This window comes from Hypanus sabinus, chromosome 1, assembly GCF_030144855.1.
Source record: "Hypanus sabinus isolate sHypSab1 chromosome 1, sHypSab1.hap1, whole genome shotgun sequence".
NCBI lineage: Eukaryota > Metazoa > Chordata > Chondrichthyes > Myliobatiformes > Dasyatidae > Hypanus > Hypanus sabinus.
The window spans coordinates 84,283,370-84,304,632 of record NC_082706.1 but is presented as its reverse complement, the minus strand read 5'-3'; the positions used below and the strand labels follow the sequence as shown (position 1 = coordinate 84,304,632).

The window sequence follows — 21,263 nt, the reverse complement described above, 5'->3', positions numbered from 1 at the left end:
TCACATCAACTAACAGTGATCATCAAACTGGCTCCAATTCCAATTCCTCATCATTTTTTTTTTTGTTTCCTTTGCTGCCAGTGCTTCTGATATAAGCTCCCGTGACCCTTTTATATTTGAAGTTTACAGCATAAATACATTTTGCAGTTGCACTCATCCAAAGCTCTTTCTTTGTTCCGCATTTCACTGTAGCAATCAGAAAATGACCTGATAAAACATGAGGTGAAGTTAAATTATTCCTTTGTTTTTGAATTTTTGCTTATTTTAATAGGAACCATGAACTTAGATAATTTATGACTGCAGAGCTCTTGCTATTTTGTTGGAGCTGAACAGACAATGGCAAATTTGAGTAATTTATGATGAACAATAAAAAAAAAGTCTGGGTTCTGGTATATCACAGGCTGCTGGGCCTAAAGGAAAATTATAACAAAGTGGCAGCAGTCTTCTCACTGGAGTTCAGTAGATCTCTTGAAATTGCTGAATTCCAACTGTTCATATCACTTATCTCTTTAGAGATGACAATTAATTTCAGTAGAGCACAAGATAAGTTTGATAAGCTACTCAAAACTCAAGACTCAAAGAAATTGCAAAATGTGACTCTCACAAGGAAAGTTTTCCTACAGCTTTTACAAAACGTGTGTCTATCGTGACTATGCTCAGTGGCCACTTTATCTGGTGTTTAGCTGAGTTACTGTCACCGTCCTGTCAGCTTGAACTAGTCTGGCCTTTCTCATCTGACCTCTCTCATTACCTAGGCGTTTTTGACCATGGGACTGCCACTTACTGGATTTTTTTTTGTTATCACACCATTCACTGCAAACTTTATAGACTGTTGTGCATGAAAATCCTAGGAGATCTGCAGTTCCAGAGATACTCAGACCACCCAATTTGGCACCAGCAATCAAAAATCTACCACAGTCAGTCACTTTGATCACATGTTTCATTAAGGAGCAGATGGACTGGTGTATCTAATAAACTGCCCACCAAATGTACTTTGAGGTGTGCTTTGCTGTCGAAATTGGAGTTAATTCTGTAATTTTCAGAAAGAAAGTAGCTATAAATTTTCAAAATGCACATGATTTTTATACATGTGTGAAGAAATTGAGGTACAATTTGCTGAGCATGTTTAAGGGTTAAATATATGTTTGTGGTTCTCAGTGCTCTCCATTGTGTTGAAAGGACAGAGAACTTCCTCCTATCTGTATGTGCTGGTCAATCATCTCAGCACCTGCAGATTTCCTCATGTTTGTCATGCTCCTCCTATCTGGTTCTATTGTTGCACATTTGATACTGATTAATTACTATGATTGTTCAACATATCATTTTTTGTCAAAACATACAAACAGCTTGATAGAAGAAGCATTAAATCTAATGCTTCTCTAATCTAGAACAATTGTTCCTGGTCTTGAAGCTCGTGCTGAATCAACAGCAGGTGACTTAAGGTTGATGGACGTCCTGAACACCAAGTCTATCATTCAAAGAACTAACGTCACATGTCTTTGACAATATTATCTCATATTTGTTTGTATTTTGATACTTCCAGGTCACTTTCCATTTTAATTCTTTGCATCATTTCTTGCCACTAATTCCAAACTGGCTGCAAAATAATCAGGTTCCAACTCAGTTACATAGTTACATGGTTTTATATCTGTATTTTTGATGCACCATCAATAACCCTAGGAGACTGGAAGTGAACGATTGGCTTTTAATAACAGCGAAAAGTGAGCACGACCATGTCGAAGACTGAGGGAGGAGCAGTGCCTCCAATCGCCTTTATACTGGGGTCTGTGGGAGGAGCCACAGGAGCAGTCAGCAGAGGGGCGTGTCCAGACAGGTATACCTAGTTTACCATATTCACCCTTTCTTTGTTTTAAAAGAGAGTCCCCACGGGGCGAAGTTTCTGACAAGTATATTTACAGGTCAAGTCTATCAGGCGGTCTAGTCCATCGCTGCAATCTACATACCACCGGTGATGGTGGTTGTGCTGGCTCTGGCCTGACTTGAGGTGCCAGACCGTTAGGCATCAGTAATCCCTCAGGCGCCCAGTATGGGAGTGTCGTGAGGAGTATGTGTAGGGCATGGCGCTTGTGGGTACAAACATCGGTAGGTACGGGGTTCATAGTCACCATGGAGTGTTCGGGGTAGGGGTCGGCTGCTCCTGCGGGCGACAAGTCGTGGATGGAGACTGTGTCCTCCCGCCCAGCAGGTAAGACCACGTAGTCATACTGGGGGCTTCGCATGAAGTAGGTGAACCCTCTCGAATATCGGGAAGTATTTATTGCTCCTCTCAGGTTTCTGGAGCAGCACTGGCCCTGGGGATGTCAGCCAAGCCGGTAGGGTGGTCCCAGTGACAGACTTCCTGGGAAAAGAAAAGGAGCGGATGGAATGGAGTGCCTCGGGGAGGACCTCCTGCCATCGAGAGACCGGCAGTCCCTTTGACCTAAGGGCTAAGAGTTTGGCCTTCCACATCATAGCATTCTCCCTCTCCATCTGTCCATTCCCCCGGGGATTATAGCTCGTGGTCCTACTAGTAGCAATAACCCTAGCCAGTAGGTATTGGTGCAGCTCATCACTCATAAAGGAGGACCCTCTAACACTGTGGATATAGCAGGGATATCCGAACAGAGTGAAGAGCTGGTTCAGGGCCTTTATGATGGACGTGTCAGTGGTATCGAGGTAGGGGATGGCAAAGGGGAACCGCGAGTACTTGTCGATTATGTTAAGAAAGTATGCATTGTGGTCGGTGGAGGGAAGGGAGCCCTTAAAGACGACACTCAGTCACTCAAAGGGGCGGGTGGCCTTGATAAGTTGTGCTTTTTCAGGATGGAAGAATTGCGGTTTGCTCTCAGTGCAGACTTGACAGTCCCTGGTCATCGTTCTGATTTCCTCAAGGGAGTAAGGCAGGTTCCCGGTTTTCACAAAATGGAAAAGTTGGGTGACCCCCGGGTGGCAAAGATCTGCATGGAGGGCGTATAGCCCGTCGAGCTGTGTGCTGGCACATGTTCTCTGGGATAGGGCATCAGGGGGCGCATTGAGCCTTCCAGGCTGGTACAAGATGTCATAGTTGTAGGTGGAGAGTTCGATTCTCCACCTCAAAGTTTTATCATTTTTGATTTTGCGCCGCTGTTGGTTGCTAAACATGAACGTAATTGAGTGCTGGTCAGTCAGCAAGGTGAACTTTTTGCCAGCGAGATAGTGCCTCCAGTGCCTAATAGCTTCCACTATGGACTAGGCTTCTTTCTCCACCGTGGAGTGCCGAATTTCAGGGCCCCGAAGGGTATGAGAGAAGAATGCTACCGGCCTTCCTGCCTGATTGAGGGTAGCGGCCAGCGCGAAGTCAGAGGCGTCACTCTCTACTTGGAAGGGAATGGTCTCGTCCACCACATGCATTGCTTCTTTGGCAATGTCCCCTTTAATGCGGCTGAAGTCCACGTGGGCCTCGGCAGAGAGGGGAAATGCGGTGGACTTGACCAGGGGGCGGGCCTTGTCTACGTAGTGAGGGACCCATTGGGCGTAATAGGAAAAGAAGCCCAGGCACCATTTGAGGGCTCTGAGGGTGGTGGGAAGAGGGAGTTGCATACGGTCGGGGTCAGGGCCAATGACTCCGTACTCCACGACATACCCAAGGGTAGCAAGTCAGGTGGTTCTGAACACACACTTGTCCCTGTTATAGGTAAGGTTAAAAGCTTTGGCCACTTGGAAAAATTGTTGGAGGTTGGTGTTATGATCCTGCCAGTCATGACCGTAGATGGTGATGTTATCCAGAACGTGTCCTTCAGATGGCACTGGTCCACTATCTGATCCATTTCCCTCTGGAAGACAGAGACACCATTCATGATACCGAATTGGACACGCAGGAAGTGATAAAGCCTGCCGCACGCTTCGAAGGCGGTGCAGGGGCGGTCCTGCGGGTGGATGGGGAGCTGGTGATAAGCGGATTTCAGATCTATTGTCGAGTACACCTTGTACTGAGCTATCTGGTTGACCATATCCGCGATGCAGGGTAGGGGATACGCGTCAAGCTGCCTGAAACTATTGATGGTCTGGCTATAGTCCATGACCATCCTATTTTTCTGCCCGTTCTGAACAACGACCACCTGGGCCCTCCAAGGACTTGTGCTTGGCTCAATGATCCCCTCCCTGAGCAGCCACTGCACCTCCGACTTAATGAAGGCCCTGTCCCCCGCGCTGTACCTCCTGCTTTTAGCTGCCACAGGTTTACAGTCGGGGGTCAGGTTGGTGAACAGCGGTGGGGGAGGGATCTTGAGGGTGGAGAGGCCGCAAGTGGTGTCCATAGCACGTCTGATGGCATGGTGTTGGGTGGGATGTGTGGGTCGATGTGTGTGTGTGGTCAGTAGCGGGGTATGTGACGAATTCCCACAGAACTGAGGATTTCTGACAGTGATTGGAGGGAGGGGCCCATCATAGTCCATTGTCACAGTTTTTAGGTGGCTCTGGAAGTCGAGCCCCAATAACACAGGGGCACACAGTTGAGGCATAACCAGTAAGACAAAGTCCCGATATTCTGTGCCCTGTACCACTAGTGTCGCTACACAACCCCCGCAGATGTCTGTTGTATGCGACCCAGAAGCCATTGCGACCCTCTGGCTTATTGGTCGTGTCACGAGTCCACAGCGTTGCACAGTGTCCGGGTGAATAAAATTCTCTAGTCCTGCGCCCCTCCACCAGGATGTCCATCATTGACCTTGCGAGTTGGTGGGGAGCACTTTGCTCAAGGGTCACAGAGGCCAGAGTTGAATCGCCGTCTTGGACCGGCGTGGTGGGGTGCCCGGTAAGCACCCGTGGGTCGTAGGCGGTGCGAGGTGGCGCCAACCAAGATGCCCGCCACCATGCCTCGCACGTGGCAGGCAGGCAAGATGGCGGTGACCAAGATGGCAACCCTCATGCCTCGCATGCAGCGCTGCTCAACCCCGCTCGCAGTTTGGACTTACAGGCATTGGCAAAATGGCCCTTCTTTCTACAGCTGGAGCAGGTAGCTTCTTGGGCCGGGCAGTGTTTTCAGGTTGCTTCTCAAGTCTGCAGAATTAACACTTTGAGGATTTGCGACTGGTAGCAGCCGTGGTCGATTCGCCGGCGCTTTGCAGGGTCTGCGGCGTCCACAAGGCCAGCGAGAGATCATGGAGAGCGTCAGCATTGTGCAGAGCAGCCTCCATCATGTCACCCAGCTTAATCGCCGAACGCAAGGTAAGATCAGCGTGTTCCAGCAGCTGCTGGCGCACGTACACTGACCTGATCCCTGTGATGAAGGCGTCTCTTACCAGGAGCTCTGCATGCTGTTCTGCCATCGGCCCACCACAATCGCAGGCCCGCACGAGTGTCTGTAGGGCCTGGACAAACTCAGCGCTCGACTCTCCTGCCCGCTGCTGCCATGTTGCTAAGCAATGTCTTGCGTAGAAGGTATTCACCGGACACCGGTATTGTCTTTTGAGGGCATCCATCGCACCCTGGTAGCTCGGTTGGTGTCTGATCATTGAGTAGACCTGTGGACTGATCCTGGACAGGAGAACTCTGTGCATCGTGGCAGGCTCGGTCACGTGAATCTCCTCCAGGTACGATTCGAAGCATGCTAGCCAGCGTTCGAAAGCATTTCTGGCTTCCTGGGATTGAGGGTCAAGATCCAATCTGTAAGATACTCTCCATGTTTTAAAATCGCTGTTAACAAAATTGATGCACCATCAATAACTCTAGGAGACTGGAAGTGAACGATAGGCTTTTATTAGAAGCAAAAATGGAGCATGACACGTCGAAGACTGAGGGAGGAGCAGTGCCCCCATCGCCTTTATACCGGGGTCTGTGGGAGGAGCCACAGGAGCAGTCAGCAGGGGGGGCGTGTCCACACAGGTATACATAGTTTACCACAAGTTTTTTTCCTGTTTTGCTGTTTCGTTGTTAAGAAGACAGTGCATAGCAGACAATGGTCAGTGATACAGTGGGCTGGATCGTGTTGAAAGCTGGTTATTGGATCCATAGTGAACATATGGCCTGAGGCACTGAACATTACAGACCAGAAGTCAGGAACACAGCCATGGGCATCTGAGCTCTCATTCCATGCCTGAAGTCAGGTTTGAGTCTGGCTGTGGTTAGCAAGTCGCTCAGCTGAGGCCAGTTTGGGGTGGGTATGGTGGATGGAGAGTTGAGAGGTGGAAAATGGAGACAGAGCTGATAAATGGAACCAGATAAAAAAGGATGATGGCCAGATAGATATGAATAAGGGTAATGGATCAAGATAGAAGAATGGGGAAGAGAGAGAGGAGAGAGAGAGAGAGAGAGAGAGAGAGAGAGAGAGAGAGAGAGAGAGAATGAGAATATAGCTATATAGCTGAATCAATAGGAGTGGGAAGGAAACACAAACATACGAGGTGTGGGCTTGCTAAAACACAGTCGGCAAAAAGACTAAGGTAATTGAAAGCTGTAGGATCACAAAACTATAGTACAATTGCACAATTACTCTGTGTGTGTGTGTGTGTGTGTGTGTGTGTGTGTGGAAAGAGCAAAAGACCAAATAAACCTTCATTCTCTCTAATATAATGATGTCAAGGCCTGCCAATTTGCAGAACACCTCCATCATCAGAACTCATTAAAACCACCAAGATAGCGAGATTGCATTGAGAAAGGCCCACCTTGTCAGATCCTTCCTGCAGGCTTCCAATGCATGGTACTCTCAAGAAGGCTGGTAATGAGATGATTGATCATCAATTTTTGGGTTGGGCTTTCATCAAGAAAGTCTGTAAATGATACAGCAAGTTTTCTTGATTAGGTTAGTCAGGAGCAGCTGAGTTTCAGAGGACTCTCTGGATGTAGGGACACAGACCGAGACAAATACCTACAGCTTCTGGAATATTAATAACTCAATGAAAGACAGACTTTGATATGCTTGAAACTCATTGATCTTCTAGTGCAGAAGGATGCCCATAAGTGAATGCAAAGTCATACTGAATTTTTGTGCAGGCTCCACAGAGGGTCAGCTGGGTAGATGCACAGCCCAAGGTCATGTTTCTGCTGACACTGAAAGGCTGGCTTGTGTGAAAGAACCTCTCTAACATTTCATGGCAGTATTGTTGAAGGAAGAAACCTGATTGTGTTTGATGCCAATAAATGTAATGCATAGGGTTGGAGGCATAATTAATACATTAATTTGATGACATTGTGAATGTAAAGGAAGAAATGTGTTAAATTTCCTGGAACTATGTTATGAAAATAAATATTTTTAAGATTAAAAATTGCTAATCTGACTACTCTTGCCAGCCAACACACTTTAATCACTCTACTGCTTTTATAAGCTGACAGGAAAGTTCTGGAACCTACTAGCACTCACAATAAGAGTGGCATTGAGAATGATATCATAATATTCAGAAAATGCCTCATCTATTCAACTGTTACTCATGAAGGCAGGTCCTTATCATCAGACTTAGAAAGTTCAAAGTTCACAGTAACATTGTTACCAAGGTAGATATATGTCTCCAAATACTACCCTGGTGTTCATTTTCTTGCATTCACAGAAGAACAACAAAATACAGCAGAAATAATAAAATTTACACACATAGACTGACAAACAAACAACATACAAAAGAAGATGAACTGTGCAAATACAAAAATACCAAACAAAATGCAGCAAATAATAAATAAATAAATAGATAGATAGAATGATAAACAAACAAAAAAATAGATAAATGCATAAATACATACAAATGTACATAAATAATCAAACAAACAAACAAATAAATAGACTGAGAACATGAATTGTAGAGTCCTTGAATGTGAGTCCATAGATTGTGGAATCAGTGCAGTGTTGAGGAGAGTGAAGTTATCCTCCCCAGTTCAGGAGTTTGAAGGTTGCAGGGTTATAACTGTTCCTGAAACTGGTGGTGAGGGCCCTAAGGATCTTGTATCTCCTGCCCAAGGGGAGCAGTGAGAGGAGAGTGTGGCCTGGATGATGGGGGTCCGTGATGATGGGTGCTGCTTTCTTGTGGCAGCACTCCTTATAAATGTGTTCAAAAGTTTCCAAAAAATATTTTACACTGTGTCCACACAAGAGAAATAATTGAGTCTCATTTATAAATCACTGAAAAAAAATTAGAATGCCTGGTTAAATTTCTTGGTGATGAAACGTAACGTACCACCCTGACTGGAAACGCTATGCATAATTAAAGATAAACAGAAACAACATGAAAAACTTAAACTTCCCCCTCACCACACCTCATCTATCACTTGCCTCCTTGTATTCCTTTGTCTTCTTATTTGGCTTCTCCCCCCCCCCCTTCCTTTCCAGTCCTAATGAAGGGACTAAGCTGAAAAAATTACTGTTTATTCCTCTCCTTAGCTGCTGTGTGACCTGCTGAATTCCTCAAATATTTTATGTGTGTTGCTCAAGATTTCTGCCCATGCAGAATCTCTTGTGCTTATGCTAAGCTTCCCTAGATCTTCTTCCACTCTACTATCTTAACACTGATGGTTATATGACAGAACTGTCTTTATGAGACAAAGTGGGTTTAAAGCAATCCCAAGGAAATGCAAAGCATAATTTTATATTTTGTATCAGAACAGCTATTAGTTAAGAAACAAAAACTTGCACTAACATAAATACAAGCCTTCTGTGTGTGTTGCTTTGTTAAAGCAAGTCCCACAATCTCATAATCTACAAACCTTTCAGCCATTAAAGTGGGTTCATCAACTCATTTAGGATATAGATGCTGGCTTTGCCATCTTCTCTTACCCAGCTCCAGACTGAAGATGGCTTTGAAAGGTTTGCTTGGTTGTGGTGCCTGGCATCCCAAAACAGTTTAAAGTCAATCAAGTACTTCTAAATTGCAGCTACAACTGGAAAAGAGGCAGCCAATTTTATCAAAGCTAACTCCCAGAAATAACAATATGATAATGGCCAGCTGATTTTTTTTTTGCCAAGCAAAGTTGTTAGAAGGATATACTTGGGGTGACAAGGTCGGGTAGTGGTTAGTGCAAGGCTTTACAGTACAGTGACCCGGGTTCAATTCCTGTCATTGCCTGTAAGGGGTTTGTACATTGGCCCTGCGACCTCGTTTGTTTACTTCAGGTGCCCTGCTTTCCTCCCATGGTCCGAAGAGGTTGGTCGGTTAATCGGTCTTTGTAAACTGTCCTGTGATTTTTACCTGATTTGAGTTTGTTTTCTTGCCCTGTTTAGCACATTGGGCAGTGTTCTTGTCCTCTTTTTTATGAGGCTGAATCACTAACTTGCTGCTCAACCCAGCACGGAGGGAAAGCATGCGAGGAGCCAGCGGGATTCGAACCTGTGACCACTCACCTCGATGCCCAGGGCCGCTACCACTACACCAATAGCTGGCTAGTCCCGTGATTAAGCTTGTATGTTGCTGTGCGGCATGGTTTTGAAGGGCCAGAAGGGCCTATTCCACACTGCATCTCAATAAAATGTAATATTCACTCAGTGTCATACGTAATATCCAAGTATGATGACGCAGGGTGAATGTTACAGACAGATTCACAATTCTTAATAGAGATAACTCTGCATGTCTAAAGAACAGAAGGATTTTAATCTCTTAGGTTATTCATTGTTTCCCACATTCATAATATCCATCTGATCTGATAGTTTCAATAACTCTGCATATATTAACTCTATTATCATACGAGTGTCACTAACAAGTTTTAGTTCTATCTGCTAAAACTGACACAGAGAGAGCATACAATTATTTCACATCTGTTTCCTCCTTTAACTCTTGAGGTCATTCTTACTTCAGTTTGGTGTTATAAATATTGCCGGGACGTGTAAGAGGAGCCAATTATTTTGCCAGATTTACGCACTTACATCAGTGCAATGCACATGTTGTTTGTTCTGACTGTGGGTAGTGTAAGAAATATTGAGAATATAGAAACATGGAGAACCGATGAAGTACGTGGACATATCATGCATGCAATTCCACCGCTCTTCTGAAAAAAATATTGCTTCAATCATAGATTTAAAAAAGGAGCATGTCAAAAGGAATATCAATCTACAGATTCATAGCACTGACCTCAAAATAGAGAGAGTTACATTTTAGGTAGGCCTTTTATTACCCCCAAAGTGTCTGAAAATGATTCACAACCATTTTATTTTTAACTGCGGGCACTGATGGAACAAGTGATGTCATTAGCTCTGCATAGCAAAGCTCCACAAGCAGCAATAAGATATTTAACAGTTAATCCATTTCCTTAACAATGTTAGCTGTGAGATAAACATTGGTCAGGGTGCAAGGTAGGACATAAATATCTTGAAATCTTTTAAGCTCCATTGAGAGAGCAAATCTATTAGAATAAGGATATCTCCAACAATACAATACACACTTTGAATGCCACTGTGGTGTTGCATATATACTACTTTAGAAAGCATTATATAGCTCATTAATCATTTACATTCAATGGCCACTTTGTTAGGAACACCCGTATGCAGATATGTATAAACTCAGTCAATCACATAACAGCAACCAAATGCATAAAAACATGCAGACATTGCCAAGAGGTTCAGTTTTTGTTCAGACAAGAGATAAGAATGGGGAAGAAATCTGATTTTGTCTATGGACTGATTGTTGGTGCCAGAAAGAGTGGATAGAATATCTCAGAAACGGTTGATCTGCTGGGAGTTACACACACAACAGTCTCTAAAGATCACAGAGAATGAATTGAAAATTGAAAAGCACCCAGTGAGTAGCAAGTTCTGTGGCATAAACACCTCAGTAATGAGAGGGACTATAACCATACAACATAGAAGCAGAATTAGGCCACTCAGCCCATCGAGTCTGCTCCGCCATTCCATCATGGCTGATCCTGAATCCCACTCAACCCCATACACTTGCCTTCTTGCCGTAACCTTTGATGCCCTGACTGATCAGGAAATGATTAATTTTCACTTTAAATATACCCACGGTCTTGGCCTCCACAGCTGTCTGTGGCAGAGCATTTCATAGGTTCACTACTCTCTGGCTAAAAAAACCTTACCTCTGTACTAAAGGGTTACCCTCAATTTTGAGGCTCTGCCCTCTAGTTCTGGATACCCCTACTATAGGAAACATCCACTCCACATCCACCCTATCTAGTCCTTTCAACATTTGATAGGCTTCAATGAGATCCCCTGCATTCTTCTAAATTCCAGTGAGCACAGGCCCAAAGCTGCTAACTGCTCCTCACATGTTTAAAATCTTCATTCGTAGAATCATCCTCATGAACCTCCTCTGGACTGTCTCCAATGACAGCACATCCGTTTTGAGATATGGGCCCAAAAATGTTGACAATACTCCAAGTGCGGCTTGACTGGTGTCTTATAAAGCCCGAGCATTATCTCGTTATCTTTATATGCTATTCCCCCAAAATGAATGCCAACGTTGCATTTGCCTTCATTACCACAAACTCAACCTGTAAATTAATCGTCTGGGAGTCTTGCATGAGGACTCCCAAGTTCCTCTGCACCTCTGATGTTTGAACTTTCTCCTCATTTAGATAATAGTCTGCACTTTTGTCCCTTTTACCAAAATACATTATCATACAATTCCCAACACTGTAATCCATCTGCCACTTGTTTGCCAATTCTTCCAATTAGTCTAAGTCCTTCTGCAATCACATTGCTTCCTCAGCACTACCTACCCCTCTACCTATCTTTGTACTATCCACAAATTTTGCCACAAATGATCCAAATCATTGACAAGCAATGTGAAAAGTAGTCATCCCAATACTAACCCCTGAGGAACACCACTAGTTTTTGGCAGTCAACCAGAAACAACTCCTTTTATTCCCACTCGCTGCATCCATGGCAGTATCTATCCTGTAAGGAAAGAGTTCAGAGTTAGGGTCAGTTTGGACTCTAGGACAAAGAGCTGTAGAGTATACTGACAGACCCCAGTGAGTCGGAGTCCTGTATTGTATTTTGAACTGACAGGTACTGTGCACTGGTCATTATCCTCAGGAATGGTGGCTAGATTACTTGCAGCAGCATGTCAGCAAATGTGTGGGAAGGAAGGTTTTGCAAGTGACTGGTCTGCAGCAGTCCAGCAACAGTCTGGAAAATCAAAACAACGCTCATTTTGTCTAGATTAATCAACATACAAATTTGACATTCTTTTGTGTTCAATACTTGACTGGAACATTACTACATACTAGTGAAGTAGGTCCCACGGCAGTCAGTGCCCACTACCTCTGGTACCTATTAAAGTGGCCACTGAACGTATATTGATGGTTCAACATGTTGTTCATTCAGAGATGCCCTTCTGCACATCACTGTTGTAACCAGTAGTTATTTGGGTTACTGTAACCTTCCTGTCAGCCTGAACCAGGCTGGCTTTTTCCTCTGCCTTCTCTCATTCCCTCATCATGTTTTAGTCCACGGAACTGCAACTCACTGGTTGTTGTTTGTTTTCTCATCGTTCTCTGTAAATTCTAGAGACTGGATTGTCTGAAAATTCCACGAGATTAGTAGTTTTTGAGATAGTCAAACCACCCTGCCTGTCATCAACAATCATTCCATGGTCAAAGTCACCTAGATCAGATTTCTCCCCCAGTCTAATGTTTGGTCTGAATAGCAACTGAACCCATTGACTATCTGCATGCTTTTATGCATTGACTGCTGCCACATGATTGGCTGATTAGCTATTTGCAGCTGCACTGACGTACCCAATAAAGTAGCCTTTAGCTGTAGGCGACGTCTCAAACTGCAATTAGATTTTAATTATGTAATGAGGTGCCAGGTTTATATCGGGAGAGTTATGCCAGCTATTTAGATTGGTATTCCTGAAATAAAAGAAGAAAATTCTGCTTTTTCCCCCTCCAAATGCTGACTGCTCTGCTGAGTATTTCAGTACTTTAATTCATAATTCATAGAATCACAGTTCTATAAAAGCACAGTATTTTGCTTTTAGTTTACTCCCCTTTTCTTCTAGAAATAACCTACTTTATGGACATAAATTCCTGCTCTTCTCCTGATGGGGGAATTGACTGAATCTATTTAAAATTGCTAACCCCTGAGAACTCCATTTAAAGATCAGAACATCCATGAAGCATGGACCTCTGGTTGAATAAGTAGTTTCAAGTTTGAAACACGCTTGTCTGTCAATACCACCTAAATTGACATGATAGTGTTCTCTTTACAAATACTCGTCAAATCATGCAACTATGTTGTGTCATCATGTTTTGACCTGTGTAAGAAAATCAACACGTCTGAAAATTTGGCACAGTTTTCTGAGGATAATTTATTAATAACTGATTTCACCCAGCAATTTTGTAATTTTCTTATAATTCAGTTAGAACTAATGCAATCACATTTATACAGTCCATTACTGATTACAAGAACTTCAAACAATGGACAGAAATTATTTGCACGCAAGAAAATTGTCTGCCCACTCCGTGCATACATATGCAAAACTGTGGAATTTCTTGATGTAACAAGCCTCTCTTCAGTGAACTGATTGCATTAATGCTTTATATTTATGGCATCGGGAGAGGTAAATTGCAGCGTTTGTGGACATGATTGCCATTTCGTAACTAACAGGACCAAATTGCTACTACAGGAAGTTAAAACTTGGAGAGGTGAGTACATGGGAAGAGATGTCAATCTTTCATAAAGGTAAGCTTTTAAATAATGTACATCTGTCAGGTTACAATATTTCTTGTTTTTTTATGTCCTGTGTAAAGGCCAATGACTTCAATAAGTGTTTGTATTTCTGAGAATTGCAACAGGAGTATCTGAATAGTGAATAGGCTTGCCCTCTACAGATTAAATTTGGGTTACACTGTACACATGGGAAGGTACCACTGTCTTGGTCAGTAGTTTGATTTAGAATGCAACTTGTTTATCAGGCACAGTGCTATGCCAATTCTATTCAAAGTGAGGTCTTTATGGGCACACTGCAGCTTGTTTTAATTGCTTGATTTTAATGCATAAAACATCACTGACGGTTTTTGTACAATTCCCTGCAATGTACATTAGCACTGCTGATTTAGAGTGCAGAAGAAAAGATTTACATCCAGAAAAGAAAAAATAATACCTGTGTGATTATTAATTAGTCTAATAGATTACAGTCACTGAAGTGAAAGTAAAAAAGGCATTTAATACATTCACATGAAGGCATTGAGTACATCATATCCCATTTTGTTACACACTTGAATGCTGTATCTCAGAAATAAAAGCTGAAAACCTAACCTCAGATTCAGCAGCAAGCCAAACACAAAAAGAAATTGCAAGTGCCAGAAAGCCAAAATCAGTACCTTGTACAGTTGCAGCATATCCTTCCTACTCTTTATCTGACTAGCAATGAAGGCCAACACTCCATTTGCCTTCTTGATAACCTGTTGCACTTGTAAGCCAACCTTTTGCAGTTCATACACAAATACTCCCAAATCCCTCTACACAACAGCGTGCTGCAGTCTTTCACCATTTAAATAATAATCTGATCTTCTCTTTTACCTTCTAACGTAGGTGACCTCACAATTGTCAACATTGTCCCTTGCCCACTCACTTAACCTATCTATGTCTCTCTGAAGACTCTCCAAGTTCTTTGCACAACTTGCTTTCCATTCAATTTAGTGTCATGAGGAAACTTAGATACGCTGCACTCGGTTCCATCTTCCAAATCGTGAATGTATATTGAGAACAGATGCGTGCCCAGCACCAACCAATGGGGCACTCCATTCATCAGACTGTGAACAAGAGAAACACCCTTTTATCTCAACTTGCTGCCTTCTATTTGTTAACCCATCTTTGATTTATTCTTTTATATTACCTCTAACTCCATTCATCCCTATCTTCCAAATAAGTCTTTTATGGGGCTTCTTATCCAATGCCTTTGGTACATCCAGTATACAACATCCATCTGTTCCCCTCGATCCATTGTGGTTATTACATCGTCAAAGATATCACTCCACTTATTCATCAGAATCCTGCCCTTCATGAATCTATTGTGTGTTTGCCTGATGGAATCACTTCTATCCAGCTAACCAACTTCATTAAAACCTGTGTGGAAGACTGTGTGCCTACAAAGCCTTGCTGTACATTCCCAAATCAATAGCTGTGGATGTACCAGGAGGTATGTCATTTGCTGAAGGCTGGATCTGTGGCATTCAAGTCTAGTGACCCAGGTCTGTACCAGAAAACTAGGAATGACTTGTGGAGGGCTATCTCAAGGACGAAGAGACAATCTTGAATGAGGTCGGAGGTGCCATTGGATGTACAACAACTCTGGCAGGGTCTGCAAGACATTACTTCCTACAAAGCGAAACCCAATAGCATGAATGGCAGCGATGCTTCACTACCAAATGAACTCAATGCTTTCTGTGCCTGTTTTGAAATGGAGAATATAACTACAGCTATGAAGATCTCCACTGTACCCAGTGACCCTGTGATCTCTGTCTCAGAGGTCGATGTTAGGCTGTTTTTAAAAAGGGTGCACCCTCATAAGCCTGAATGCCCTGATGAAGTACTTGGTAAGGCTCTGAAAACCCGTGCCAACCAACTGCTGGGAGTATTCAAGGACATTTTCAACCTTTCACTGTTACAGGCAGAAGTTCCCACTTGTTTCAAAAAGGAAGCAATTGTACTAGTGCCTAAAAAGAATAATGTGAGCTGCCTTAATGACTATTGCCCAGTAGAACTCATATCTACAGTGATGAAATGCTTTGAGAAGTTGGTTATGACTAGATTGAACTCCTGCCTTAGCAAGGCCCTGGACCCATTGCGATTTGCTTATCGCCACAATAGGTCAGTGGCTGATACAATCTCAATAGCTCTTCATGCTGCCTTAGACCACCTGGACAATACAAACACCAATGTCATCGACTCTAGCTCAGCATTTAATACCCTCATTCCCACAATCTTGATTGAGAAGTTACAGAACCTGAGCATCTGTACCTCCCTCTGCAAATGGATTCTTGACTTCCTAAACGGAAGACCGCATCTATGTGGATTGGTGATAACATATCCTCCTTGCTGACAATCAACACTGGTTCACCTCAGAAGTGTGTGCTTAGCCCACTGCTCTAATCTCTATATACACATGACCGTGTGGCTAGGCATAGCTCAAATACCATCTATAAATTTGCTGATGATACAACCATTGTTGGTAGAATCTCAGGTGGTGATGAAAGGGTGTACAGGAGTAAGATATGCCAACTAGTGGAATGGTGCTGCAGCAACAACCTGGCACTCAACGTCAGTAAGACAAAATAGCTGATTGTGGACTTCAGGAAGGATAAGACAAAGGAGCACGTACCAATCTTCAAAGAGGGATCAGAAGAGGAGAGAATGAACAGTTTCAAGTTCCTGGGTGTCAGGATCTCTGAGGATCTAACCTGATCCCAACATAACGATGCAGCTGTAAAGAAGACAAGACAGCGACAATATTTCTTTAGGAGTTTGAAAAGATTTGGCATGTCAACAACAACACTCAAAAACTTCCCTAGATGTATCATGGAGAGCATTCTGACAGGCTGCATCACTGTCTGGTATGGGGGCGGGGGTCACGGTTGCTACTGCACAGGACCAAAAGAAGCTGCAGAGGGTTGTAGCCTCTTGGGTACTAGCCTACAAAGTAACCAGGACAGCTTCAGGGAGCGGTGTCTCAGAAAGGCAGCATCCATTATTAAGGACCTCCATCACCCAGTGCATGCCCTTTTCTCAATGTTACGATCAGAAAGGAGATATAGAAGCCTGAAGGCACACACTCAGTGATTCAAAAACAGCTTCTTCCTCTCTGCCATCCGATTTCTATATGGACATTGAACACTTGAACCCTACCTCAATTTTTAAATATGTATTATTTCTGTTTTTGAATGATTTTTAATCTATTCAATATACATATACTGTAATTGATTAATTGATTGATTGCTTCTATATTAAGCTTTGAATTGAACTGCTGCTACTAAATTAACAAATTTCATGACACACGCCGGTGATAATAAACCAGATTCTGATTACAAATATTTCTTCCTTACTGATAGCTTGAAACATTCTCCCAATTACAGCCATTAAATTAACCGCCCTATAGTTACCTTTCTTTTGCCTACATCCTTTTTTTAAAACAGTAATGCTACATTCACAGTCTTCCAACTTGCCATGACCTGCTCAGAGTTCAAAGAACTTTAATAGTTTTTCATAGGTGTATCTGCTATACCTTGCCATTTCTTTCAATAACCTGGGATGCATTTCATCAGGCCCAGGGGATTGGTCTACCTTTAAGTTCACGAGTTTTCTTATCACTCCCTCTTTAGCGACAGCAGTTATGTTAAGATACTCATCTCCTATCACATCTCTCTTCAGCATGTTAGGCATTTTCCTCCAGCATTCAAAGTCTCAGCCAATTCCACATCACCCAATGTTGATTGCCCCATCTCATCAACTAATGTCCACTTTAGCCTGTTTCTGCTTGCTTTTTTTTCCCATGAGGCAGTGCAGCAGCCTTTCAGACCTGGTGATACTTTAATTGAATTTTCTATTTTAAATTTGATACACAATTTTCGATTAGGGTACATGGATAACAGAGCGGCTATCCACCATCGCCAGATACTACAATAATACAGAGATCATCCAAAAACAAACCTCCACAAAGATCTGCTGGCTGAATTACTCGATGTTGGCTTGCTGAGGGGGACGGGCCTACAATCCTCGGACTTGCCTGATGTTGGGAGCCGGAGATGGAGATGGAGACGTCGAAAGCGATGTGCAAGGAAGCAGAAGCGAGGCAAACGGGCAGGGGTCTGTTCCAGGCTGAAAGCAAACCCTAGCCGGCCGGCTCTCCCGTCCATTCTGCTCTCCAATGTCCGCTCCCTGGACAATAAGATGGACTACATCCGACTCCAACGTAATACTCGGCGGGAGTACAGAGTTTGCTCCGCGTATGTCTTCACAGAGACATGGCTCACTGATAGGATTTCGGACGCTGCCATCCAGCTAGACGGGCTAGCTTTGTTTGGTTCAGACAGAGATGCAGCTGTCTCCGGTAAGGTCCGCGGTGGTGGTGTCTGTGTTTACATCGACACGGAATGGTGCAAGAACTCTGTGCTGGTTTCCAGACACTGCTCATCGTTAGTGGAGTTTGTGGCAGTTCGATGCAGACCATTTTATTTGCCACGGGAATTCACCTCTTTCCTTATATTCGGTGTCTACATTCCCTCCAGCGCTAATGCTAAGGAGGCGCTCTGTGAACCGTATTAGCAAACTGCAGAGCGCACATCCTGATGGTCTATTTACTGTCGCCGGTGATTTTAACCATGCGAACCTTAAGTCAGTGCTCCCCAAATTCCATCAATATGTGGACTTTGCAACAAGGGGGGAGAATGCATTGGACCTGGTTTACACAAATATCCCCGACGGGTACTGGGCAGAGCCCTGCCCCCACCTCAGATACTCAGACATCATCTCTGTTATGCTAATCCCAGCATACAGACCACTCGTCAGGCGCTCCAGACCGGTTCAGAAGCAGGTGAAAACCTGGCCAGCAGGAGCCATCTCTGCTCTTCAAGACTGCTTTGAGCACACTGACTGGCACATGTTCAGGGAGGCTGCAACCGATGGCGACTCTACCAACTTAGAGGAGTACACAGCATCAGTGACCAGCTACATCAGCAAGTGCATTGACAATGTTACTCTGTCCAAGACCATCACTATACGTGCCAACCAGAAGCCATGGATGACTGTGGAGGTGCGTGCGCTACTGAGGTCCCGTGACTCCGCCTTCAGAGCAGACGACAAGGCAGCTCTAACGACAGCAAGGGCCAAACTGTCCCGGGCCATCAGAGGGGCAAAGCGTGCATATGCCCAGCTAATCTACAGTCACTTCCAGGACAGCGGCGCATGTGGAAGGGAATCCAGGACATCACCAATTACAAGTCAACATCACCTGACTGTGCAGGTGATGCCTCCCTCCCAAATGCGCTGAATAACTTCTATGCCTGGTTTGAGATGGAAAATGATGTGGCGGCGAGGAAATCCACCCCTCCTGCAAATGACCAGGTGCTGTGTCTCTCCGTGGCTGACGTGAAAAGAACCCTGTGCAGGGTCAACCCACGGAAGGCTGCTGGACCAGACAACATCCCTGGTAGAGTGCTCAGAGGATGTGCAGACCAGCTAGCAGATGTTCTCACTGACGTCTTCAACATCTCCCTGAGCAGCGCCACCATTCCAAAGTGCTTCAAGGCCGTCACCATCGTCCCCGTGCTGAAGAAGTCTTCAGTGTCCTGCTTCAATGACTACCATCCCATTGCACTTACATCCATCATCATGAAGTGCTTCGAGGGGATAGTCATGAGGCATATCAAGCCCCCCTCACTGGACCCCCTGCAGTTAGAGTACTATCCCAACCGCTCAAAAGACGACGCCATTGCCATCACCCTCCACCTGGCCCTAACCCACCTGGACAAAAAAGACACATACGTTCAGATGCTGTTCATAGACTTCAGTTCAGCATTCAACACAATCATCCCTCAGAAACTGATTGGAAAGCTGAGCCTACTGGGCCTGAACACCTCCCTCTGCAACTGGATGCTAGACTTCCTGACTGGGAGACCTCAGTCAGTCCAGATCGGGAGCAGCATCTCCAACACCATCACACTGAGCACGGGGGCCCCCCAGGGCTGTGTGCTCAGTCCACTGCTGTTCACTCTGCTGACCCACGACTGTGTTGCAACACACAGCTCGACCCACATCATCAAGTTCGCCGATGCTATGACCATGGTGGGTCTCATCAGCAAGAATGACGAGTCAGCTTACAGAGAGGAGGTGCAGCAGCTAGTGGACTGGTGCAGAGCCAACAACCTGTTTCTTAATGTGAACAAAACAAAAGAGATGGTTATTGACTTCAGGAGGGCACAGAGCAACCACTCCCTGCTGAACATCGACGGCTCCACGGTAAAGATCATAAAGGGCACCAAATTTCTTGGACTTCACCTGACAGAGAATCTCACCTGGTCCCTCAACACCAGCTCCATAGCAAAGAAAGCCCAGCAGCATCTCTACTTTTTGTGAAGGCTGTGGAAGTCCATCTCCCACCCCCCATACTCATCACATTCTACAGGGTTGTATTGAGAGCATCCTGAGCAGCTGCATCACTGCCTGGTTCAGAAGTTGCACCATCTTGGATCATAAGACCCTGCAGCGGATAGTGAGGTCAGCTGAGAAGATCATCGGGGTCTCTCTTCCTGCCATCATGGACATTTACATTAAACACTGCATCCGCAAAGGAAACAGCACTACGAAGGACCCCATGCACCCCTCATACAATCTCTTCTCCCTCCTGCCATCTGGGAAAAGGCTCCGAAGCATTTGGGCTCTCACGACCAGACAATGTAACAGTTTCTTCTCCCAAGCTATCAGACTCCTCAATACCCAAAGCCTGGACTGACACCTCGCCCTACTGTCCTCTTTATTATTTATTGTAATGCTTGCACTGTTTTTATGCACTTTATACGGTCAAGTGTAGGTCTGTAGTCTAGTGTAGCTTTTGTGTTGCCCTTAAGGCATTTGTTTAGTTTATTATATTTTTGCTTTAGTAATTAATTTGTAATTGTTTTCTAGTTAAAGTTTAGGTTGTTGAAAGTAAATTTGTTGTCTGTGATATATCGCAGCATATGATGACATCACACTTGGTTTCTCTGCGTCTTGTGGGAAAATACCAGTTTGGAGAAATGGGAAGGAGTGGGCTTGTGTGTACAGGATCAGCGCGAGAAAAGTTTTCTTTCTATGCACTAGAAACATCATAGAAGCAATGCCGTAAGTTCATAAGATAATTGATATGTTGAAGTAAAAATGTTAACTCTGATTCTGTTAAGAGTAATGACGGTTGATAAAGTTTATGTTCTTTGTTATTTAAAGAGTTGTGGATGGTTGTTGAACTGTATTTAAAGCCAGTCAATGGTGTAGGTAGATTCTGACTGTATGTTGTACTTTAATGTAATATAGTTTGTTGTAGTTTTATTTTTGCAAGTATTTATAATGTAAATGCTATGCCAAGAAGGAAACAAATACTGTATATATTTTGTATTGTTTTATCAACAGTTTTCACCATACATTAATGTGGAAGAGTGAACAGTAAGCGGTTAATCTTGCTGGGATTGCACCTCATTGACTATGGTTTAAACTTAGTGTTTAGTTCAGAGTTTTTACACCTGTGCGAGAACACTACAGCTTTCTCTGTGTTTTTTTTTATTACGTAGTTCAGTCCAGCTTTTTCCTACTGTGTCATGTAACACCATGGTCCTGAAAAATGTTGTCTCATTTTTACTATGCACTGTACCAGCAGTTA

General features: G+C 44.0%; 1 long non-coding RNA gene across 1 annotated transcript in view; it reads left to right on the top strand.

The window, feature by feature from the left end:
* Window positions 1-20,724, top strand: part of LOC132401794 (uncharacterized) — a 54,281-nt gene extending 33,557 nt beyond the window's left edge. Inside the window, exon 3 of the long non-coding RNA XR_009514719.1 lies at window positions 20,587-20,724. This is a non-coding gene — a long non-coding RNA (uncharacterized LOC132401794). The remainder of the gene's footprint in view (window positions 1-20,586) is intronic.
* The last annotated feature ends 539 nt before the right edge of the window (window positions 20,725-21,263 follow it).